Raw genomic sequence first — 25,959 nt, 5'->3', positions numbered from 1 at the left:
GCTACGAATAGCAGATAGCCATTCCCACTACAGTGCAAGGAGGCTGCTCTGGGTAGGGATGGAAACTAGGGCTCGTTTGATGAACCTGGAAAGAAATAACCTCTGCGAAGAGAATTGCAGCCTAATTGCATGACAGCCACGTGTGCAAGCAGGTAAGAGCACAGACCTGAGTGCTCACTAACAGCCACAGACAATGAGACCACCTTGCTTTGTAACCCTTGTAGTTCACTCCTTAGCTATCCAACCTACCCAGCCCTGGGTAGATTCCCCAAAATATTGGGCTTCAACAGGTGCTGAGCACCCAAACACCAGCCACAGTCAATAGGACCAGAGCTCAGCACCGGGAGAAAGGAAGCCCTGAGTGTGGGTGCTGCTGAACCAGTTGGGGAGCTTCCATTTGCCCATCAGTCCTGGGTTAATTAACAAGCGACTCTTTACAAGGCCAACCTTTTCCCAGTTACTTGGACTTCCCTTGTAAGCAGTGGGAGAAAGGAGCACTTCTAGACACCTTTCACCTCATCCTGCAGCGACTGCCTCAAGGGGAAATGATGAACTGTGCCTTATACACTGGAAAAAGGTCTGAGGGTGACTGGTTCAGGCACAAGCTCTACTTTGTGGCCAGCTGATGTCTAAGGTTAGACAAAATGAATTCCATCTGTAATAACCACGCTGGGCTACATCCAGCCTCAGCCACGCTCAACACTGGAGCTGCTGCCTAGCCTTGCCAGACAGGTTGTGGGTAATTGTCCAGGACTCTTTTCAACAATTTTGCTGCTCTTTTCTCTCTTCCTGGCAATAGATAAAGTTGTTATCTTAAGCGTAACACATTTGCACACAAATGGAGGTCCATGTTATGAGCAACAAATCATGTCTTGGCTTAACAAGAGTAAATATACACACACCTTGTAACTGCTGTCCCTGGGGTATCCACAAATCAACAGCTGCCAGCTATGTAAAAGTGTCTGTATTTGAGCACACTGTGGGAAAAATACTGCCTGTGACCCACATGTAGGTAATTCTTGTTCAACAGCATGAAACAATGTTCAGTAAAGTTCACCCCCCCAATTCACTCACTTTCAAGCAATATACTTCACCACTATTGAGAATATTAAGAACCACAGCAGCATACAACCTGTTAAACCTTAATTAAAATTGAAAAAATAATTTCTCTTTGAAATGTATAAAATCTAAATGTAGAATCCATAGATGCTATAAATTATACAAAATATTTTGTATCTATGTATGTATATTTAATGGAATCATTATTATACCCAATTACCTTACAAATCTTTTAATATTTCATTCAAACAGGTAAACTATTTATACATTTTATGCATAATATAACATTAATTCAGCATCAACTCAGCCTGCACACATGCCTTCAGATTTGCTTTCATTTGCATATTCTTGAATTTACACAGCAAGTTTTGCTAATTAATTTTTATCAGGAACCCTATAAAGCAATGCTGTATTCTCACTCCTCCAAGGATGCTTTGTGCAGTCGTCCCCTCCCAGGGAATGATTTAATAAGAGAGAGGACTTTTCCTGGGAAAGTTAATAGGGCTTATAAATTCAAAGCTAAGAGTATTTCTTATGGCTTGGGTGGCTTAAACAATGCAAAAGAAGTTCTCTGGCCTTGAGTTAATACAAGGGGTGAGTATGTATCCCTGTAAAGAGCTTCCTGTGAAGAATAGAATCTCACCTGATTTCAAAATCACCATTACAAAGTCTGAATATTTGTTCTGGTGTTTGGTAAAGCATTAAAAGTAGTATCAGTCCAGACAGAGAGGTTAAAAACCAAAACCTCCAGGTTCTTTGAATCTTTGTATTGTGTTTGGAAACTCTTAATGTGATTGCAGACTTTCAAGGTTGAATAGTCAAAAGAAGTTGCTTGTGTGTTAGCTTGTAGAGGTCAATGTTGTAAGCCTGTGCCATTCAGCTTCAAAATCATCATAAAATCTAGGGAAAAGAAATTGCTTTAGTGGCCAGAAGAGTTCCAATTATTCTTTTCATAACCAGTTATAATACAGTTATGCAATCGCCTTATACTTGAATGCAAGCTTTTAATAGTAATTTCATCCTTAAAACTTAGAAACGTTTAAGTTGGAAAGGACCTTTAAGATCATAGAGCCCAAAATCAGCTTCAGCAAAATCAGCTGAAGTCCCTGTAAATCAGAACAGAAGCATTCTCCTTCCCTTATGATTGCAGTTAATTAACATAATGCACTTTCTGTCTTCCAAAATGTTAATTTTGTCCACCCCCCTGAATTTTGCAACAATTCACTGAAGATTAATCACTGAAAGTAGCGTTTCTATTTAAAACTAAATAAGCCAGTGTCATTACAACTTCCCAAACACTACCATTAACACTCAATATGAACTGGTGAATCTTGACTTGAGTCCCACCATGGGGCTCAATTCACAAACGCTTACATGCAAGTAACTTGAGTCACTACCTCCAGCTGAGCTGAACTCTCCTCTTACAGGCAGTGGAGTAAAATAAGCACCTGCCTTAGTCTTAACTCTGCATTTGGGTGAGATGAATCACGCTCTGGAAGTGTCAGGATCTCTCCAAGTACCACAAAGTGAGTCGAGACAACAAGCTCACATGTGAACATGCATAGTACAGATGTCTACATTCAGTCAAATGAATCCCACCCAGGTCTTCAAAGGGTTTGTCCTCATTTGTCCTCATTTTTCTCTATCTGAAATCATGGGAAGACCTACCAGTCTTGCAAGATTTTGTCTGAAGGTGATGGGCATCCTGGGAGATAATTTTTGAGCAACGTACTAATGCCATGTTGATGATAGAAATGTACCCTTCATGCTGTCTGAGCCGCACTGAAGAACTCAGAATAAAAACAGAAGCCAAAAGCTGACCTGTCCCAGTCCCTGATCCAGACAAAGCTGTTTGATGCTCCCTCTGCCACGCTGAGCATGATCATGCCGTGAAACACTGTTTTTTCATTAAGACCAATCTCTGTAGTTGTCAAGCAGCGTGATATAGACACCCTGATGCCTGCTCCTCCTTCCCAAACTCCTCCCTCTAAAATTTGCTCTTTTCCATGCTTTCTGACTGACGTTTCTCCTTGGGTGATCACTGATGGGAATTTTGAATTGGAGCTTTTTAACTAAGAGCACCATGGAGCACAGCAGCGAGTGACCCATTTTTGGCTGTGGCGAAACTATGGATAGATGATACTAGAATTAAATTTGGACCAGGAAGCGGGAAGTAAAGGTTATTTCTTTAGATGTCAGTAAGGAGAATGAATCAGTCACAATTACTTAAGGAACCTCAGGGAACAGTTCAGGCATATGTGATGCGTGAAGGCAGATCTAATTGGGGTGATTTTTGGGGGAAGAGGTTCATAAAACGTGCCTGTCTCCATAGTAACTGAACACGTAGGAGTGCACTTGGTCTGGCTGATCACTGGAGTCCTCAGCATGTGACTGTCCATCTCTTAAATAAAGCCTAATTGGTTGTTTCCGATCTTTTTTCTTAGGCAGGCGTCTGACTCTCTTCTACAAATGTTACACATTAATGATTTCCTCCACCAAAATACAAAAAGCTGTGCTTTCCAGAACAGATCCGGTCTGCTGAAAGAAGTGCAGTGGGGGTAGCCTTAGACATTCAATCCCTTGGTCTCCAAAGAAAACTTTCTCTCCTGTGTTTATCATGCACTAAATCTTGTCCAGATGTGGCATATTTTCTAGAAATCATTGGACCAACACATATAGGGTATGAATCAAGCAAAGTCATCATGACCTTGCATTGAATCTGAGTACTACATATATGTTTTTGATTTGTTAATTGAATTATATCCCCACATGGATCTTGACCATGACTGCGTTAGTCTCTGTCAATCAGCAAGTCAAAACACACTCAGCCAGTATCTTCTGTTCTTTCCAAATGGAAATGGATCAATAGAGAAAGCAAAAGGCTAACTTCACTTTTGCAGGTACTGTTTCCCAGTTGCTTGTTGTGGACTGGTAAATACAGAAAAGCGTGGAAATATAAATGATAAAAATAGTTCTTTTGCAGTTTCTAAAAACAAAACTCTTGAAACTTTTTGTTCTGGAGGAGCAACAGAGGTGCATTGCAGTATTATTCATAGCTCTTCATATAGATCACTGGATTGGGGCAGTTAATTATTTTTCAAGATTAGCCCATAGATAAAATCATACAGATTTAGAGGACAATGCTTTGTGTATTCCCAACAATGTATTAGTTCCTCTTTCAATTGATAAAATAATTAAGGGCTTGGTTGAAAAGGGCATATTTCTCTCTGTGGCCACTGGTGCCTGAAAGCATGAAATTTCAAAATGTTTCCAATAGTTGTTCATTGAAAGGGGAATAATCCATTTTCTGCCTGATTATTTTCAAGAGAGCAATAAAAACTGTATTAGGAATATTTAAAAATATAAAAAGTGCACTATACTCGAATGGTTTGAACTTTGGCAATGTACCATCATTTGCAGATGATAATGAAAATGTTAACCTTAGGAGAAACCATTTTGTCTACAAATTAATGACAAATAAGAGGAATATTAGCTTCAGACTACTTGCTAAGTTCATATACTGCTTCGTACCGCAAAGTATGCTATATATAAGTTGTCATTTGGTTCTGCAGGTTATATAACTAAGTTTTAAATCACTTTTCCTCATCTGGCAAAGGGTTTCAGAATGACAGAAGATGCTTAATAGCTCTCACTGTAGAATATATGAAAACACTGAGGATTGTCACTATTAAATGGATGGCTGTATAACCTGAGTGGGTCTTAAGATGTTTTCCAGTTATTAGAAATTAACTATTATTGCAGAAGAAGATTGCTCAGTTATAATTTTCAAATACTTGAAGGATGATGAAGATAGGGATGATACTTTTAGGAACTGGAAACTAGCTGCTTTTATTTCCTTTCACAAAAAGTTAAAAGGTTTTTTGGGTTGGGGGCGTGGGGTTTGGTTTGTTTTTTTTTTTTCTTTAATGGCACAGTCATAAAAGTAAAACAATTTGATCTTGTATGAGAAGAAATTTATGATATAATGAGTTCACTGAAGAGTAAAGTTAAAACAAAAAATGGTAAATCCTTTGGTCACACCAGTAACTCCTATCAGAAAACAAACCATGACAAAGTAGAAAATACAGAAAAGGATTTTAGTTCTCTAATGCTTGACTTCACAATTTGATTTTGGTAAGTAAAATCACATTAATCAAGAATCTATCTTTAAATCACATTACGCTGGAGCTATTTTCGATTCTCAATTCTCTTGGTTTCATAAAAACTAATGGAAATTATGCTGTTCAATTATATCCTAAATGCAGCATGGAAAGAGTATTTTCTGTGTGCAAAAAAGCCCTGCTCTGGGCTTGCCGTGCCCCGAGCCGGGTGTCCCTGTGGTCACAAGTGTCCCATGGCCAAGGACTCGTGCCCGACCTGCCTGAGCTCAGCGCTGGGGACACCCGGCATGGCCAAGGGCTGCCGCCCCGGGCAGGCACTGCCCAGCAAACACCAGATCTTTGTGTGCCGGGACTGGGCGCTGGGCAGCTCTGCCGCTGGCGCTGGGGACCGGGGAGAAGGGAGCGGGTGATGGGGAGACGCGGGATGAAGGTACCCCTGGGGGGACCCGAGAGTGGGGAGGAACAGACTCCACCATGGACATCACATCCCTGCCAGGGAAGAGCTCAGGGTGGTGACAACTGGACGTGCTGCTGGAGGTGACCAGCAGAACCACCATGTCTCCAGCACCTCGAGAGATGGTGACAGAGAGAATATGACATCAGAGGAAAGAGGAGATACTAAGACATTTTCTTGAATAACAGCTTTAAGGATATTATTGAGACTTCTGTATCACCTTGGACTGTATTTGTACCATTGTAACTATACTAATAAGAGCTGGTTTTTTTTCCTTTTTATTAGAGTGTAAAAGTCTAGTTAGACTAAGTATAGGTTCTTCGCTCCAGATGTATGGTGTGTCCCTTTTGCCCATAACAACATCTTGAGCGTAGCACTCCCTGACTCTTCTCTGGACCACTCTGTCTTGCTCTTTCCAAGATTTGCTATCTCTGCCCTACAGGCGGTTAGTCCTGAGCAATGTCATCCAAACCAGTTGGTGCCATGTGTCTAGAGGTTGGTTGTCTTTTATTAATGACCATAGATTTAGAAGGTGTCTGGGTAAGTTCATAAGTGCAATGGGGTCTACACATTTGTCTTCCAGTCTGCATTTCTCCTCTACTGCGGTGTTAATGTATCTCGTGTTTGAAATCCACATCAACATACAGGAACTAAGCTGAATGGTGACCAGCAGTCAGCTGTCTGGTGCATGGCTGGGCGAGGACTGATGCTGATTTGATTTAACTGTGTGGTCGATGTTAGCACAACACAGGGCAGCCTGCCAGTATCCCAGTGCCAACAGTGCCAAGCTGTGGGGCTCTCCTGTAGATGTCTTTTTAAGGGTAGAGAAGAAGCTGGAGCCCAGCAGCTTAGCAATGAGCATGAAAGCTGACAAGCCAAGCTCGGCTGAGGTTGGTGCTTGTTGGCAGTCCTGGAAGGATGGACAACTTGCTTTTGTTTCACTAGCGCTGGGGCAGAGTTAGCTGTCCTGCTCAGCAGCTGCTTCAATGCAGAACGTTTCCTTAGCCTGAAACAGGAGTAACAACCCCGTGCAGGAAAGACCCAAGTCTCATCTATGGTGAAGACCTACCTGGCCAGGGATATAAACTTTTCTTGCCTAGTGGATTAAACAAATGGACTACAAGTCCAGACTGTAGCAAAAACTATTGGAATTAATCTTCTGCAGTAAATGATCAGCAGAGGCACTATAAGAACAGCCACCAGATGCTGAAATGATCCTTTCTAGGAGGTGAACTCAGCACCATTTGGGAACCCAAAAAAGCTTTAGATCCTTATGTTGCCCATTGCATCTCAACAAGTATCTCTTTGCATGGCATTGCTGATCAAAGCAGATCGCCTATGGTTTTGTGTTTCATAGTGGTTTATTTTGTAACACAAGTCTGCCAAGGCTGCAGTATAAGTTGATCCTTAGTCACATACTAGGGCATCTACTCAGAACAGGCTATGTCTGCCTCCCTTAGACACAGGAGTGGATTTTCTGGTGTTAAATAGGTGCTGATACTCCTTGCATGGCTGGGGCATCAATTGCTCCAACTTTCATATAAATTATATTTGCAGATCTCACAAAGATCAAGCTCGTATTGCTGTAACAAGGTCTCTCCTGCCTGTGCAGCAATGCGTTTCCACAAAACCATTCAAGATATAATGCCTGCAGTACGTGAGTGTTTGAGCTGAGGACATCAGTATCCCCAAAGTGAGACAAAAGTGAGTAGATTCATTGCTTCAGGTGATGGATAAAAGAAGTGTTAGTTTGTAGGAAAGTTTGAATTTTAATATCCCCAAAGATGGGTATAGACTCGTGCTAGTCTGTCTTCTGTCAAGGCACCTCCAAGAAGTAAGGATTGTGTGGAAGGCCAGGGAAATGTCTGTCCTCTTGCTAGTTGAGCCATTCAGAGAAAAAGAAGACTCCACATGATTTAAATTCTAGGTAAATTTGTGGTTGGTTTGTTGGTTTGTTTGTTCGGGGCTTTTTCCTTGTTCATTTTTTGCTAGCTGTATTATCTAGTTTAGATTTCATAAATAAATATTTTTATTTATCTTCTTCTGGAGGTTAGGGTAATTTTAAGATAACATCCCAGCACTTTCTCCTTCGGGGTATTGTGATCCTAGAATTGGGTACAAACCACGAAGGGCCCAAAGCTTTAACATAGGCTATAAAATACTTCAAGGGATAATAGGATATGCATCCACTTTCTCTGCATGAATGAGCTGGTACTGCAGAGGTCAGAAGAAGGAGAAATGTCTTCTAATAACCAGCAATAAGCAGGAAAGCTCTCTGTCATGTTGCAAGGTAGACAGGAGCATGCCTAAAATGTTAGGGTGCTGAGAAAAGGCTTGACAGGGAAGTATGAAAGCACATTTACTCTTGAAGCAGAAAAGGGCAGTAGAAATGGCACTGTGGGCTGGACTGGACAATGAATTCAATGGCACAGCAAGAGAGAAGCTGACTCATAAAGTTAATTGATAGCTGGTTGGTTTGTCACATTTTTCAGCCAGACCCCCTCATGGAAAAAGAAGGATTCTTCCTCTCATAGACGTTAAATGATTGTGAGATTAGTGGCCTAGGAATTATGAAGTCCTCCCTTTGACTCCCTCTGGCTCTAAGCATTAATCAGATAATTGTCTGGGATGTGAGACACTTCTACCTGTTTCTTCCTCCCAAGCCTCTGTACTAAATCTTACCTCTGCACTGGGCTGACTTCACCCAGGCTGTGTTTGGCTGGTGTGGATTTTCTGCCTCCTTTATTGTGCATATTTACATAGAAGCAGAAGATGGAGCGGAGAGAAGAGGGGTGGTTTTAGGAACACAAGACCAGGTGAGATGCCTTGGTCCACTGCTATTATAAGAGCTATGCTGTATAATCACTTAAACAAAGGCATTAAGCTCCATCTAAGTAGTTTGGTTTCTTGTCCTGTCTCCTCCTTTGATAGCATACTCTAAACCTTCTGGTTCTGACACTTTGACTCTTTTTTCCTAATTTTCAGCCTAAATTTATTCACGAGCTCCCATTATGGTCTCTGCAGTCCTGCCCTTCCTGTCAGCTAGTTGAAGAGGTTTTGCCACCTTCCCTAGTTTTTATTCAGTCCAGTGAAATTTTTTCTGAGTGATAATTTGCTTCAGGAAATGAAATGTGGTGAGTCTCCTCTCCTAAAATAGGCTTTGCTGCTCCTCAATCATCTGATCAGCCCTCCGTTGTGCTTGTTCCAGGATAAGTTAATTTATAGAACACGGATGTCCCAAATTGCACATTGCATTTGCCTCCCTACCAACACGAACAAGATTGTGCTGACCTGTAAAGAAACTCAATTTCACATCAGTTATAGAGGAAGAGGCAGTTATCAGGGTGTATATGGGAGTGGAAAACAGATGGAAGAAGTTGGATATTATTCCCAAGATCATGCATAAGACAGGATCCATCACTTCTCATACCATAATGAAGCATTGCTAGCACAACTTCAGCTCACAGAAGTTCCTTTTATGCTTTTTTTAATCAGCATCGAAGCAAGTGGCAATCATGACATGTAACATAGCTTAGAGTTAACAACCCCTTGAGATGAGTGAAGACAGCTGTGCCTCAGAGATGTGTATTCATGGCCTCTGCAGATGCTGCTCTCTCTGTTTTCATCTGCTTCACAACTGCAGGGTTTCTCTGCAACCCCAGTACATGCCTGAAATTCCTCTGGCTGGATGTGGGCATCTGTAGGATGGACATTTCTCTTTGGGCTAGTGACCCTCAGCCGCCTTTACAGCTGGAGGACTGAAGGAGGCTTCTTGATTTATGACCCAAAAGTGCTTGCTGTTGACTATAAAGAATGCCAAGGATGAGATGCAGTCATGTGCCCTGGATCTGGCTACAGACAGGTTGGATGATCCCTGTTCTTATTTTCCTCTTTGAATGAGAGCTAAGAGTGAAGTGAACGGTAACAACACCCACAGAAAAGAACTGTCTTCCAGAGTCTCAGCAAACAGGACCTGCTGGAGCCCTTATGCTTCACAGCTGCCTTTCTCCATATCTGGGTTTTATCCATAGATCCCAGAATATTTTATATGCACATGACATTTCTCACATCTCTCAGGCTTGCATGCCCAGTACAGTGTGGGGTGTAATTTTTCTCATCATTGCTGCTAAGATTTCAGCTCTGACAGTGGGATACACCTTGCTGGATATAATATGAGAAGCAGGAAGAATTCTGAGTGACTTTTTGTCTGCTGAGCAGGGTTTGCAGCTCTGTAATGCTACATAAATAAGTTCATTGCTGATTTGTAAACAGAGTGCATTTGAGAAGGAGGAGCTGTAGGATTTTCCATTGAAGGCTCTTGACAGCTATGTCTGAATGCAGCTGGCAGACAAAGGCAAAATGGTAGGAAGGAGAGGGTGGAAAGATTTAAAATGAAAATAAGAAACAAACTTGTAATGCTTTTTTGGTGGGACGGATCATCAGCAAAACGAATCATCTTGAGGGGAGGTGGGGGTAGCTTCTGACCTTGAGATCTTTATAGGTAGAGTGATCTAAAAACTTTGCCCTGCCTCATGTGCTAGCTCCTAGGCTAAGAGTGAGTGGCCAGATTTCTCTGGAGGTCAGAAAGGATCAGAATGGTCCTTCTGGTCTTAATGCCAAGGCATCTAGCCTTGCAGGGGAGAATTAACATCTGTGTTTATAAACAGGGAAAGCAAGACAGAGGAACAGTAAAGGGCATACTGAGAACTTACTCATCCTGCAGCGCTTGTCACTGCCCCTTTCTAGGGAATGGCTTGTCGCACCGCTTGCTTGGGGTATGGTGATCGTAGACTCCCAGCGGGAGCAGGCTCAGTCCCGCTGCAGGTGTTCAACTGTGCTCCGATGTCAGCAGGGGCAACGCAAGGAAAGCTCCCTGCTTGCCCGTCAGTGGCAGGACTGACTGTGAACTCACTGTTCTGCTGCAAAATAAAATTATGGTCGGAGGTAGAACACGGGCCCTTCGCTCCCGTCCTTGTGTATCTGTCACATCGTGTGAAGCATGCTTCACTGACCCTTTTTATACACCGGCCACAGGTCCTGTTGCTCTGATAGAAACATTCTCCTCCACTGGGAAGCTCCAGGTTGGGATGCTCAGAAAGGAGGGTGTTTTTCCCAACTCTCTGATCCACATGCGTGAACTCTGGGACAGAGTTGATGTGTGATTCAAACACATCTTATCTCATAAAGAAACTTTCCAGAAAATACGCGGAACTTTCCAAAGGGGGAAAAAAAAATCCAGCCTTCACAGCCCTGGGAATCTGTGACTGTTATCATTACTTGCCTGGTAAGGAGTCAGGACCATGCGGGGAACTGTCACTGCCAGAAGGCTCTTGAACATCTGTTGCAACTGCAGCAGCATCAGAATGAGGAGGAAAATATTAATCATGCTCTGGACGTTACTGGCTAATGCATCTTCCCTGCTAGCCTGCAGTCAGTGACAGGGGTCTCCTGAACTATATTTTGCAGTGGGATCAGCAGGGACACCCAGACAGCTGGGAGGCTCTGGCCTTAAATGTCTTCGTTTAAAAGTTGCTCTCTGGTTAGATTGCTTTTAAATGTTGCTAACTTCTCCCTTTTTTTTCCCCCCTCAATCCCAACTTCAAGAGGGAGGACTGAGCCTGGAAGCGGATGCAAACAGAATTTGGAGCTGGGATGAAGGCTGGCTTCATCTGAACAAAGCAATCATCACAGCCTGTGTGGCTCCTGTGACTTTTGGGAACAGAAAGGGGGGATGCAGGTGTGGATCTGACACATATAAAAGGCCTGCTTAGAAAGAGGTGAAAATAGAAAGCAGTTACAGCTGTTATACAAACTCTCCCACGGTTGGATCAGCCAATGAGTGTTTGTTCAGGAGGAAACATTTCTAACGTGTTTTCGCCATGCCTTCAGGGGCTATCACATGGCGGGGAGAGGCTGTCTCTGTGTTCAGTGATGCACAGGGCTTCTGCTCACGGCAAACTCAGCTGCTACGTGTCTGCCTCCTCTACGGGTCACAGCTGTTGCCCCAACATCAATAAAGGAAAACGGAGGGGAATGAACTAGGTCCAACTGGCAGGGTACATGTAGGTAAACACCATCACTATGCTGTATGGCTGAGAGCTTTATTGAGCTGTCTTCATTGAAGGATTTACTGCCTATGGCTAAATTGTCTTTATGGTTCACAGGACTCTCCTGCTCCTTCTTTTTTTTAAGAAGGTGCATTACAGGCTTTTAATGTCACCTGAAGGTAGTGGGGAGTCTTCTATGGCTCGTGGTAGGCGACATGGATGGTTGTTTTATGGAACCTTCTATTGAATGGCTGACGGACACTGGCAGTGATGGCTCCATGATGCAGAAGACCTCCTGCAGACCCAGTCCCATTCAGACAATTTTTACACTGGGTTTCAGTAGACAGGTGCTGCCTGGAAGGCCAAGAAAATCTCCATGGTTTCACCTCACGCACACAAAATGCACTCAGTTCTTGGCATCCCTTAAAGACTTCTCCTTTCTGAGTTCTCTGAAGAGGTTGCGATTGCAAGGGATCAATCCCAACCTCATGTTAGGAATAACCAATCTGTCCGTGCAAGTGAAGAGTGGCAAGTACATCTGTGAACACGTCAGGGTAAGTGCCAGTAATGATGATTAGATAAACTCTAAGGTGCTGAGATGATGGAGGGGAGAGTCATCGAGCTGAGTGCAAGAATAGACAGTGAAGGCAGTACATTTTGGTACCACGGCGTTTCACAGTTCCCTCACATTTTTGTTACCTCACAGATTCATGGTGAAAATGGGTTTTTAGTCAGTTTTGACAAGATCATTTCTCCTTCTGCAAGACAGGCCATTTAAGAAATAAATGCTGTATAACAGTATTTATCTGAAGGCTGTGGAAGAAGGAAATAAAATAGTGAAGGAAAGAAACTGTTTCTGTTTGGCTCTCTGCAAAGACAAAGCTACAGACAGCAAAGACCAGATTCAGCCAGCCAGTCTCTACATAATTCCTGTTGGTGTTTCCTACTGCCTTCAGAGGTGAATAGGCATCCAGAACCAGTGAGAAATATCACGGGGTGTTCAATGGAAGTTAGACCAGTGAAGTCTGATCTCAGGGAGAAGAGATATTTCCAGATCTAGAGTATGATCTAGGTGGTTTTATTCCAGACCTATATGCCATGCTTACTCCATCTCCTTTGAGGAACCAGGGCAAAGACCCTGTCCAGCTGCTTGGCCATCCCACCACTGGAGGGGACATGGTCATCCAGTGAAAAGCCCTGGGCTCTGGATAGGAGCATGACCCCAAACCACAGCTCTCGCGGGACGCACAGGAGGGATTTCAAAGTCATTGAATCTTGGCTGTGAAATGACTGAAGAGCTGTTGGCAGTTTTGCGACCAAGCTCTACCATTAAAAATCTCCCAGCTCCCTTGAACGACCTCCCTCCTTCCTTCACGGAGGCAGAGTGAACTGCAATTAGCATCTGTGCCCGCTCTCGAAAGCAGCTCAGAGCAAAAGCGAGCAAGCGTCTCAGGCCATTAGCCCTGGCGCCATGCCACGAAGCCCTTTCCGCAGTGTCTCTGCCACCGTGATGGATGGTGGCAGGTTTTAGAGCTCGGCTTGTTCCCAGCCAGTGACTTACGGTAACTTTGGGGGTTGAGGGTAGAGAAGGAATAACTAGTGCATGAAGCATCCGTGGGGGAAAGGAGACAACTCCAGGAGGAAACTCCACCACTGCACGGATGCGTAACAACCCTCCCTGATCACCCATGGTCACCAGCTACAATATATTGTGAAGCCGGGGGAATGATAACTCGAGATGGTAGCCCGGGGAGGACCATTTGCCGGAGGCTGGAGATACAGGCAGCTGCTAGAGGTGCAGGGCATGTGGGTGGCATGGGGGAAAGCCGCTGGAGGTGCTGGGATGAAACGGAGCTGGGGAAGTGCTGCAGCCAGGTGGACGCCAGGGATAGCTCAAGGCAAGAAGTAATACTGAAGTAGCAATATCATTTATTGATATTGTATCAGGAACTTACAGATTGGACGCTATCTCAGCCTCACTGGAGGGAGGGGTAGGCGGGTGAATATCAGAGACTATAAAAGCCAGTTGCTGCAAGTTGCCAGTATCTTTCTAAGCCAGAATCCCAAATAAATGCAGCTGCATTTGCAGTGCTGAAAGTATTTTCCCTTAAGGAGTGGTGGCCATAGTGCAGAAAGGTCATGTCCATGTTGTTTGGGGAAGCCCCTTCCAGGCCATCACCTAGCATAGCTCTTGGCTATGGCACTCTGTAGCCTTAAGATAGAATTATTATTTTTACTGTGTTTTTTCCAGTTCAAAGTGCCTGACATACCACATGCAAATGCGTGTGAGCTTTTTGTGGGATCAAGAGCTGTGGGGATAATTTAGGACTGTGTGGTGGAGGGAGCCAAACCTGGGGAAATTCTGGGTATAAGAGCTTTCCCAAGTGAACAGCCCTTGGATTCTTCATTTATGAAGAAACTGGGACTGATCTAACACATACATAGTGGGGACAGTTTGGGGAACAGGGACATGGAAATGATCTTAGCAAACACAGAAACTCAAAAGTCTGAAATTGCCTGATGCCAAGCTAACTTGCTTAAAGCTGGCCAGGAAAATCCTGTGCTTCTTCAATTGCTTATTAATTAGAGAATGACAAAGTCCTTGTGGTGAGATGTGCTTGCATCATTTGCTAATCATTTTTCCCTTCTCTTTCCTATGAGGCACACAGTACAAGCAATGGCAGTGCAACAGCAGTCTTTTTACGCCTCCATTTCGGTGATCCTGATTGTTATTAATGTTAATAGCAGCACTTACAGGTCCTAATCAGAACCAGCACTAGATGCCGTACACAGGATGGTTCCTGACTGAAACACCATACAAGTGGTATATACACATCTTATACCTCCCTGTTCTTTTGTGAAACCATAGGAAGGTGTAATTAATCTGACATCAGCAAGAAACCTGGTTCTTGTTACTTTTCCCAAATTTTTCCTTTTCCAAACAATAAGTGAGATTTGCCCTTAATTTTCTATATGCCATGCATTTCTCCAGAGACCAAAAAGCTGTTACTCCCTTGAAATACTACTAATGCTACTCTGACACCAGAAATTTTGTTTTTGTCAATTTTTATAAATTACTACCCAGTATTTCAGCACCCACTTGATTTGTGTAATTCTATCAATTTTATTCTAGTTTAAGCTCTGTGAGTTATAAAACCAATGCCTGTCATGTGCTGTAAATTTGAAAGCACATGAAACGTTTGTGCCCAATTTAAGAGAACAATAAAAGATCAAAACAGTTTGCTGCACTGGAAACTCATGAAAGCTGTGCAAAATGCACTCAGTGAAGAAAACTGTAGATGGAGAAATTACATACACATTATAATTCTGCATATATATGGGGAGACATCTTTCAGAGGTAAAGAAGGTGCCTTGCAAAATTGTCAGAGGCTATGTGAGTTTATCAAACTGTGAAATTTGGCTGTCAGTCCTCTTGGCTACTGAAAATACTGTATAATTCAGCATCTCTAAGCATCAGATGTTGCAGGGAACGAGCTCTGTAGACTGCTTGTGGTATGCGACGAACAAGTTAATGGCCATGAATCCAGTGGAGCCCTTTGCAGCTCCCTTGCTGAGAGATGACTAGGAAACTTAATGAAGCTGTGTGAAAGATGCTCCCAGGTGACCAGCAAAGGAAAACACTCTGGATCCACTGCTAGAAGTGCACTGAACATGAAGTGCCTTCCAGTGAGTTTGATTTTGATACCAATATCCAAAAGACCCAGCTTTTAGCACCCAAGAAACTATGGTCTGCCCAGCTAGTGAAAACCATGAGTCACCCCATCACCTGAGCTGTGATTTCACCTTCCTCCCACCCAGCCTTGTCTCGCTCTGCTAGATTGGAGGAGTCAAAGCCCACGAGCTCTGCTTCTGTAAGCTGATGTTCCCAAGAGATAACGAACATGTTTCAAGCAATCAGTCATTATGAGTCTGTTTGCTGCCACTTGTGCTACAGCTGAGTCCGGGGTCCTTGGGGAAACTGTCTCGCTTGATTGCCACAGAGTGCACGGGTGTTATGTGACCTTGCTAATACCGTGAATCTACCTAAAAAGTGTATAATCATCCTGCAGGCAAAATTCCTAGGCAATATCTTAGCAAACACTGAAGTATTTCTGCATTGGTCCAAACTGTTTCCTCTCTTTTTCTTATCTGGGAAATAAACAGATTTTTCTGTTTGCGAGGGGAATTGAGTCTCCACTTCTTGAAGCTGAACTGGGAAGCCAAACATACCCTCTTCAATATTACTGCTGTCATCTTCGTTGTCCCCATGGGGCTTCCCTCAGCCATCACCCATCCCTGGCAATTTTTCTGGACTGTGAGCACTGAACTAGGACAGATCCCTTAGTACAAGTGCATGCAGTGTTTCCAATATACAAAACACTGCAGTGCGAAAGAGCGAGCCCTGCTGCAGTGCACATTCCCTGGGCAGAGAGCAAAGCTGCGTTGGAAGCTAAAGCGATAACCTGGCAAAGTTTGAAGCAGAACTTTTTGCCACAAAATTTTATATCCTATAGCATTCTGGGTCCCATATATTTTGTATTTTGTTCTGCTTCCAAAAGGTGCTGTTCGCCCCCCGTCTGTTTCTCAGTGTATATAGTGCTGAGTATTGTGAAATGTATTTGCCTTCCTTTTTTTGTTGTTTCTCGTTGTAAAGCCATCTATGTAAGAGGAAGAGACAGGGAGGGATAATTCTTGGATTTCACTTGCTAAACCATTTCTAACACCCTGCGTTATCTGCCTGGCCTCCAGGTACGGTTGCAGAGAGTCACAGGTTTCTGCTTCACATGTATCCCGTCACCTTTACCAGCCCTATGTGGGGCTGTTGGCGTTTTTACCACTGTTGAATGCAGCTAAGGGATCAGCCTTGCTTCTTGTGTTCGGGAAGAGGTGATTGGAGTATCAAAACAATCTGAGATCTCTTTGTTCATTTGCAAGGGCTTTGGCAATAGTGACCCTTCCCTGATACTGTGGGGCAAGAGCAGGTAGTTTCAGGATTTCCACAGTGTACCAAGTCCTCATCCAGCGTGTGACATGTGGTAACAGACCCTCTACTCTCAGGATCCACTGCAAGAGCAAGGGCACACTGCATTTCACTTTATAATGGGGTAAGGAGGCCAGAGAGCCAAGGAGATTGGGCCTCAGCTGGGAGAAAGAGCAAGCAAACAGGAGGGGAAGTCTGAAGCAGAAAAATCCACCGAGTGCAGGATAGGATAGGCTGGGTACCAGTGTGAACCTTATACCTTCTCTGCCAGCTTGAGGTGGGCTCTGGGAAGGTGAAGATGGCCTTCAGGAGGTGTTATTGGGTGGAGAAAGGACAAGTTTCCACCATTCCAGAATAAATAGCTTGTCCTTGTGTGCTACGGGCAGCTGTGGGGGTGCAGGCGCACAGAGAGACCTCATAGCCAGGACAGGTTTGCCTGTGATCTCAGGGCACTTTGGAGGATCATTGAAATTAGCTGCAGATGGAGGCTGTGTAATAAGGTGTGCAGGTTCCTCTGAGCCCAACAAGGGATAAAAAAAGCAGTGGAACAATAGGATGTGCAACAAGAAGAAAGATTTTCCCTTTACTCTCTTGCTGACCGTGCGTCTGAAACTGATGTAGCTCAGGTACATCTGGGAACAAGGAGAAGGCAGGTCATCTGCCCTACCTGACTTCGAGGTGCTGGGTACAGCTAGGACCAGCCCAGCCAAGGAAGCAACCCTTTCCCTGGCCTGCTGGAGGGATATTTTTAATTCTCTTCCAGCACCTCATGTATAGGGGTCAGGGGACAGAGAAGGGATCAGTTTACAAGACAGGGAAGAGGAGGAAAGTGGCATGCCCCAGCATGGTGCGGACTTGAAAGTTTTAGCACAAGGAAGAGTAAGCCCTGGAGCACTACCCTAGCATAAACTATTCCTATTTCTCCATTCTTCTCTTTTTTCCTAATTTTCTTCCCTTTGATCTTGATTTGCTGCTTCTGAGACTTGCATAATTTCACCCTTGGGCAAGTGGAACAGATGCAAACCTTCTCTTTCCTTCCTTAAGACACAGCCTGCAGGCAGTCTTCTGATTTGGGTGCCTGTGGACTAGATCTGCCTTCCACTATCAGGTCACCTCTGATCTGGGTTTTTTTAGGGACCAGGGAAATTGCCTCCAATGAAGTTGGCCTCAGAGGACTGGCCATGGCAAGTATAGTGTGTCCACCCCATAACTGGTATGGCCTTAAGTGCCTGCTGCAAGATAGGAATCTTCTTTACTCCAGACGCCACTGCACACGGTGTCTTTATGATGTTGATGGTTGGCAAGTTTGGACTCCATGGTCAAGTCAGTGTAGATATGGTGTCTGAGGTTTAAGGTCCTGTCTCAGGTCCTTTCTCATATACCCCAAAATATCTGCTGACGTCTTAGAGCAAAGTAATCCATCAAGGTTACTCGGGCTTGAAATGAATTGAGTTTGAAAGGTGTTTCCATGCATTGCTGAGCTCATGGCAGCAAGGAAAGGAGCAGATCTGAGGTATTTTGGCTCTGCAAGGCTCATATTGCAGATGACCCACAGTGATTTCCGTAAGACACTTCTGGAGTGATCTCTAGGAAGCATTAGTACAGATGGATGAAGGCAGACGACAGGAATTCTTTCCTGGGATCGTGCTGTGATTGAAGAAGGAAATATTGCTTCACTAACACTTTGGGGATTTTTCACCTCATGTTGCTGAGAAAGGGCAGAAAGGGACTTTTTTCTCAGCAAGAGGGAGTCACCAGTAGGAGCAGGGAACAATGATGGTTGAAATGAGCTCTCTCTGCAGTGCCTGAAGAGTTAATGTTGGGCTTAAGCCAACCCATGGATCCCAATAACCTGCTCAGCAGGCCTATGGGTAACTCTAAAATCTTCCTTGTCTTCAATCTTTTCCTGCTGACAGCATCTCTCCAAATTAGTACATTCTCTCTGTGTGCTAGAAGACAGTGGTTTCCTTTCTTTTGATGCCACTATTTTTAGTTACACTTTGTCCTCACTCTTCTGAGATGAAGATGTTGAGGGATTCCCACCCCATCATCAGGAAATACCTGCTGTTCTTAAAGAACCCAGAATCTAACCCTGAGAAAAGTCTCAAGAAAGAGTTCATCCTTCAAAACCTGCTGCTGGCCCCACGCAGACTTGAATTCTGTGACTAGGCAGATTATTATGGAAGTTTAATTCATCCCGCAGACTGAGCATTTGTCATTCTTTCTGTGAATTATGTCGTATTCCTAACCAACTATTTGTTAGTCACACGCTTTCCAGCACTTCTGTGAACAAGATTTTTAGGCTCTGAATTGCTGGAAAAAGTGATGACTGTTTGTTCTGCATGTTTTAATTATTGCTGTTTCTGCCTGCCAACTGGACAGACTTTTTTTCTTTTCTCTTTGCTGGTTATGAATACTGAAAGATACTGGCCAGGTGGCCAGAGCTGTACATCCTTTTCTGTTGCAGATATCTATCCTGAGGATATTTAGCAAAGGAGATATTGGCAATAGTACAAACATTCAAGTTAATGCAGGCACACTTTCAAGCAAATTGACTAATAAAAAAACAAGAGAGAGGGGGTTGAATACCAGAACAGTGTTTTCAGTGTGAGAATGCCCACTCAGTTGCAACAGTGATTAAGGAAATATGATTTTAAAGACCAAATCTGTCATAAAAGGGCCATGTAATTTGTCTTACTATCAGCCCATGCCTTAAAAATAGATATTTTATTTTCTTCTTCACTTTTATCTAGTTTTAGATTGCAACTGCTGAAAGGAAAAGCCTTGGTGGAGAATAGACTGTGCATAATGTCCTGCAGAGCTGGGGTCCAGATCTCAATTTCTACCTCCTGACGAGTTCTAACAGTGTCACAAAACATGCCCATACACATCCTTCTTCATTGGAGTCACGGTCTGCAGTGGCTTCATCGGTGGTATCAGCCCTTTCTCCTAGAATATTTGCTTCCTGCTGCCAGACCATTTTGGCCGGGTGATGGCATCTTTTACTTTGTATGGCCCAAGCTAATCTGAAATCATCGCTGAGGAGCGTTCACAGCTCCTTTGAGCCTCTGGAATAGATTAGCAGGGGCCTTCTCAGCATGTCCCTAACCCCAACACTGCTGAGGCCACTACGCAATTAGCCAGCAATTGTGCAGCAGCAAACAGATTGCATTGAAGATAACCAGATGTGAGCAGATAAAGGGGCCGGTGGAATTTGGGCCATGTGTGTCTTATCTCTGAAAGCCTTCAAGAGCTTCTCCAGCCAAGAGTTCAAACAGCAGTCAGAAGCCTGCAGTGTCTCATGCCAGGATGTTTATTAGGCACCATTTCTGGTGATCTAAGCCGGCTAAACTTGCCAGGTGAAGGAGAAAGGTCAGCAGCTTGAAGGTGAAGGCAGAGTTGCGTACTGTCAGATTCTTCTGATCACAGGACATCTGCTCCTGCTCATTCCTCTGAAGGTATCAAAGCACTCCTGACACAGGACCACCAGGGCCTACAACGAGGATCGCCACAGCCATCTTGTTCAATGATTGCATGCTCATTTGATTCTGGTTGCATCAAGTATGGGGGCTCGGAATAGATATGGCACTGCAAGATAGCGCTGAGTAGGCCCAGGTAGATCTTCTCTCATCCATGTCTTCATTCCTTGCTACTGAGGGGTGACACCAACACTCGGGCCAGGTGCTCCCTGCTCAGGTAGGTTGGGGCTAAACACATTGTCCCTTCAGCTAGGGGTTCAGTGAGCGAGGAGAAACGTAGCTCATGAGAATTGGCCCCATCACATCAGTTCCCTCCATTTTTTTTTTTATTATTCCTGACACCCTTCCCTAGGAAATAGCCATGCTCAAGGCCACAAACACATCTTAAACTCCATACACTACAGACGCAGCAAATTCAGAGACATGGTGGTTTTTTTCCCCAACCTCCCATACACCTAATATCAACAGTAGTACCAGCGATGCAGCACACTTCTGATTAACTAGCAAAACAAAGCCTAGCCTTTCAGTGGAAGGGAATTTCATTGAAGACTAAAATGAAGAGCTGTCCAACATATTAGAGAGTTTAGAGGCATCAGGTGGAATCTGAAATCCCGTACAAATTTTGAACTGTCCTCCTATATCTAGATATATTCAGTCAGCATGGATGTGTTTGTGCTTCTAATATCCTTCATGAGTGAAACGTCAGCAGGGTCAGATGCAAAAAGGGGGAAGGCTGCATTACCTTGAAACTCTTGGGTTTTAAGAACCAGAAAAGACCAAATGTACACTCCTGTGTGCTCAGCGCATGGCTACGCTAGAGCACATCTCAGTGTCCTCTACTCCACGTGGGTTCCTGTAGCTTTCATGGGTCTCTTTCAACCCTTTCAGCCCTCTTATGAGTGAAGGTTCAACAAGTAACTCTTTCAGTCACCTGATGAAAACATCCACCAGGCTTAAAGGTGGCTACAGACTGCACCTAGAAGTTTATCTAGACATTTTCTCAGTCAGATCCAGCAGTTTGGGTGTCCTTAATATACTGTCTCTCTCTTCTTTTATCGTCCTCTTTTGCAGTCGAACATAGCAATTCAATAAGCAACCTCCTTCCCACCCCTTTCATTCCCTCTCTGAAAGGCAAACTGATTATTATTTTTTTTTTAAAAGAGTAATCTAAGCTTTACAGGACCTCTACTGTCAGGCTATTTCAGATATTCCATTGACAACTCCCAGCTAGATTTATCTCCAAGGATATTCAGTGCCTCCTGATAGCATTATCCTTCTGCTAATTGAAATTCTGTCCTAAGGAAGAAAAATGAAAGATTTCCAAAGGGGGTAAGAAATAACAAGGCACAAAAATAAACTTAAGCAAGCCTCTGAGGCAATTCCCCAGGCTAGAAATCTGGAACAATATTTTGTGCCTTTCCCTCAGAATCAACTTCCCAAAGGGGCAGAATTATCAAATATTACATGGGGTAATCTTAGTAATTAAAGAATTTATACATATATATGAACCACCACAATGCTGATCACAGGGCACAATTCAGTTTGCAAAGTATTTTCCTGCCGGGATTCACCAAGACACTTGCTGTTTTATTATGAGTTTGCTTTTTTAAAAGATTGGAGTGTTTTAAATTTATTTTTTCCAGATGTTTTGCCCGATAACTTTTCAGGTTTTACTATATGAGTCTCATTTGTTTGCCCAATCAATTTCTTTCTCTGTCTCTCTCTTCCCCCCGCTCTTTCTCCCTAAATTTTAGTATGTGATTTTTGGAATGTGATTGCAGCAGAGCCCTGTGCAGTAGACCACTACTACAGTTATTTCCATGAGACAACTTGGAAAAACATTGAAGAAGCCTCAAGTGAGGAGCAGGCAGATATTGGAGTTAGTCACGTGAGACAACTTTCAGAGATGGACAGAAAACAAACCCCAAACCAACAAACCAACCAAAAAACTCAGCAAAACCCAACCCTTAAGGATTCCATCTGACGAAGAAAGCAGAAGTTCAGATGACAAACCTTGCCATCCTGGTTGGCCAAACTAGAAGAAAAAATCTGTAGGATGGTATTTAAAAACAATCAGAACATGTTTTTACCTGTTGTTGAAAAAAATCTCCCTACACATGAAGCCCAGGAGAAGAATCATTCCCATGTGCACTGACCACCAACCTGTTTTCCCACAAAAAATCTCTGAACCTCAGAATGATGTCACTGACTTAAAGCCCACATATGACCCTACGTGTATTTGCATTGGAGTATTTTTGCCTAGTAAAACAGCCTTCTCGGTGTGCTAAGACTCTGTTTTCAGAGTCAGTAGCACAAGATACCCTCAAAAATTGCACTGCTTGTCAGGAAAAGCTTTTCCAAGGGTTCTGGAGCTGCTGCCTAAGTCAGAGCAGCATGAACCCTTTGGTCTTTCAGCTTTAAACTCACATAAGCATTTAAGCCATCTCGGCTTAAATAAACATGACAAGCATGCTACTGATTTCGCTGTGGTTTGACATCAGTACAACTCCCTCCTGACTTAAAGGGAGTTTGTGATCATTTATATCATAAAATATATGAAGGGTAATGAAAATGACAGAGAAGGCACAGAAATCTCTGAGCCAGTGAGAAACGGTGCCCTGCCATTTCTCATCTATGGATGTTTGGCACTTCCAGGTTGTGCTTCTTGATCTACCACATTAAATCCCTAAATTCAGGAAGTTGTAAAAGTTCTGGTGGAAGGAGAAGAGGGGCTATTGATATAATGTAAAGTGCTCAAGCCCATTTTTTTCTTATCTATGCACACTGACCAGCTGGTCTGTTAGAAGAGATGGCGTGATCTAACACATCACCCGAGCTTTGGAGCAGCAGGTTCTAGTCCCAACTTTGTGTCTGACCCTAGAAAATCACTTCCTTTCTGGAAGATCCAACCTTTGACTCAGATTTACTTTCCTCTTTCCGAACTCGTGCTGAGGGTATTTTATGACGCCTGCCAGCTTTAACTTACAAAGGATTCACATTCTGGCTGTTTATCAACCATCAAAGGCAAGCTTTGGGAAGCATGGACCACCTCTGAAGTTCAGGCTGCCCAAAATGGCCCACAAACAGACCAACGTTGGAATCACTTAGACTTGTCTAACTTGTAATGCTGAAATGTTCCAGACTGGCTTTTTGTTTTGCAGGCTGAATGTCTGCAGGTAAATGCCAGCAAAAATATAAAGGGGTGTCCCCCCACCCCCCTTATCCCTTAAACCATCAAAGAATGCAATTAAGGAAAACTACTTTGGCCCAACTTGAAAAGAACCAGGATAGCCCCTTCATTCAGCAGGTTTAACGTGGGTTAGATGTTTGCAATATGGCTTATGCTAGGGAATGGTTTGTGGATGAAAAGAAGTGAGAAGCAGACTGAGTGTTGCTCTTACTCTCCAGGATGAAGGGAAGGGGATTGGATGTGAGTGTTGACCAGCGGATTGGTCTGTAAGACAGCAACTGCTTTTATGTCTCTATTAAGCAGGAAAGGAAGGAGGAAGGCATGAAAGGAAGAAGATAGGATGGGTGGGGAAAGTGAGGACACCTGGGTGCAGCCTGGAAGCATCATCCTGTGAAGCAGGAGTTGGAAGAATGGCAGGAAAAAGAATGGATTTACAGCCTGACACCCCCACAGATGGCTCCTTGCATTTGTCCTTTTGCAGACAAACAGACCCCACTTGAATTATGGGGCTATAATTCTATTTGTGGATGGTGGACGGGAAGAGGGGGGAGGTTGCGAGAGCTGTCTGGTGGTTTATGACCTCCCCAGAAGCCCTTGATGGAATTCCAGCCCCATAACTCACAGCTGCCTCTTCTGGATCTAATTCACCGGAGGTCTCTGATGTGGTAGTTGAGATGGAGTTTGGTGTTGTGTCTTGCCCCTGCTGGGGAGTTAATCAGATTGCCTTTGCTAATCCAAAGCAGGGCAGTTTTATGAGACAGTTTCCCTGGCGAGCGCATTCTGGTTTGGCTTGAGTACTGTGAAAGCAGAGAGCAGACTTAGGTACTGTTAACATAATTGGATCAGTGTCTGCAACCTTCTTTCGTTCATAGTCATCCATCAGAAAGAAAGAAGAGTACAGGACCAGAGCCATGGCATGGCCGTCGAGGTGACCCTGGTGTCTTGAACCCTGGAGGTTTTCCATCTGGCTTTCCTTAGTGACATCAAGGGGCTGTAAGCTGCCTGCAGGTCTGCCCTGGGCTGCAGCTGGTGGGCGAGACCTAACTCAGGACACGAGACCTAGCTCATGTCCATGCCTGTAGACTTGCCCCATAACATTACAAAGAAGCACAGGTCCTGGCAGTACCTCAGGGTCTGTACTCTGGTGGTCTGGTGCTCCTCCAGCAAAGGGTTAATCAAACTGGACAGGGCAGCACTTATAGGACCAACTTGACACCAGTCAGTAGTGTCTGAGGGACAAAGGTGGGAGGTATCACTTGCTCCAGTGGATAGATTTCGCTCTGGCATCATCTCTCTGCCACCAAAAGGCCACGCTTCAAAATTCAAATCTAATTTCAAAGGCAACCGCATTTCTTAGGGCTCATTCTCCTATCCCCACATACAAGGCCTGAACAGGTAAGTGTCATGCTCTCGTGGTCATAACAGAACCTTTGAAGCAGCTCCTTTTCCAATATTTTATTACAAACATCTCCTGACCCAGTAGACCCTTTTCCCAATATGCCTTTCTTTGCTCTAGCTCTCTATATTTGGCCCAGTGAAGCAACTGTGTCTAAGAGCATATAGGGCAGAGAGAGCCAGACTGGATGCAGTTTTATCCATGAAGGTAAAAAATCCCTGGTATCTGCTCTTCCCAAACCGTGCCTGGACATTCTCTGGGAGAGGGTTAGCTGGCACAGTCCAAAATTGTGCTGGGGAGCATGCTGACAGCTAAGCATCATAGACAACTTCAACATAGTGCTTGATACTCCACCTTGGCCTTCTTTTATTTACAAGCACAGATGTAGCCAGGAAAAACATAATGCCTGGTGGTGTTAGCTGCTTGTCATGTTCCTACCCATAAAATGTTTGTGTGTCATGAATTGTGACTAACTGGTGATCTGCTTGCCTGTGTTGTAGGAACAAGGGCTGCATCCCATATGGCAGACTGAAAGAAAGCTGGCCTGTGGAGACGTCTTGGCATTATGTTTGGTTTTGGGAGTTATAAGGTCAGTGAGTACATTTCCCATTAGAATTTATGAGAAGGCAGGAAATTCAAAGCAGCAAATAATAATAATAATAATAAAAATAAAACAGTTATTCTCCTTTCAATTTTTTTTTTCTTTGAACATCTTAGCTGAAGGCAAAAGACCAAATTGATTCCTGCTTTCCTCCCAAATGCTTGCTGGTTTGTGGGAACACACAGCACACCACAGAGGAGTTCAGGGCTCTGCTGCGTATACAGCAAGAGATATTCCCTTTCCTAAAATAATTACGGCAAGAAAGGTCAAAGCAGACCCACTGGTGGGATTCGTCCCACCTGGCTTTAGAAAGGCACAGCGCAACCATCCACAGCTGGGCTAGCTCCCCCCATCCTCCCGAGGGTCAGCAAGAGGAAACAAGCATTTACCTTTGTCATTCACCGATCTATTTTAGCCATCGAGGTTGCAATGAGATGAATCGTACCCTAGAAAGACCCATTTCTCAGTGGTGACTGGGCAGGGAGACAGGACAACTAGCCCAGAAGAAAACACCCACAGCCACTCAGATAACTCCCCAGCGTGAGACGAGGTGATTTTGCAGAGATCCTGCTAGGACGGCTCCGAACAATACCTCAGTGATGCCAGACTCATTTTCTTGCCGTGCAGTGTG

The sequence above is a fragment of the Aquila chrysaetos genome, chromosome 5 (genome assembly GCF_900496995.4).
Source record: "Aquila chrysaetos chrysaetos chromosome 5, bAquChr1.4, whole genome shotgun sequence".
In the NCBI taxonomy this organism is placed as follows: Eukaryota; Metazoa; Chordata; class Aves; order Accipitriformes; family Accipitridae; genus Aquila; species Aquila chrysaetos.
The sequence above is the reverse complement of the archived record's forward strand: the minus strand, read 5'-3'. Positions refer to the sequence as shown.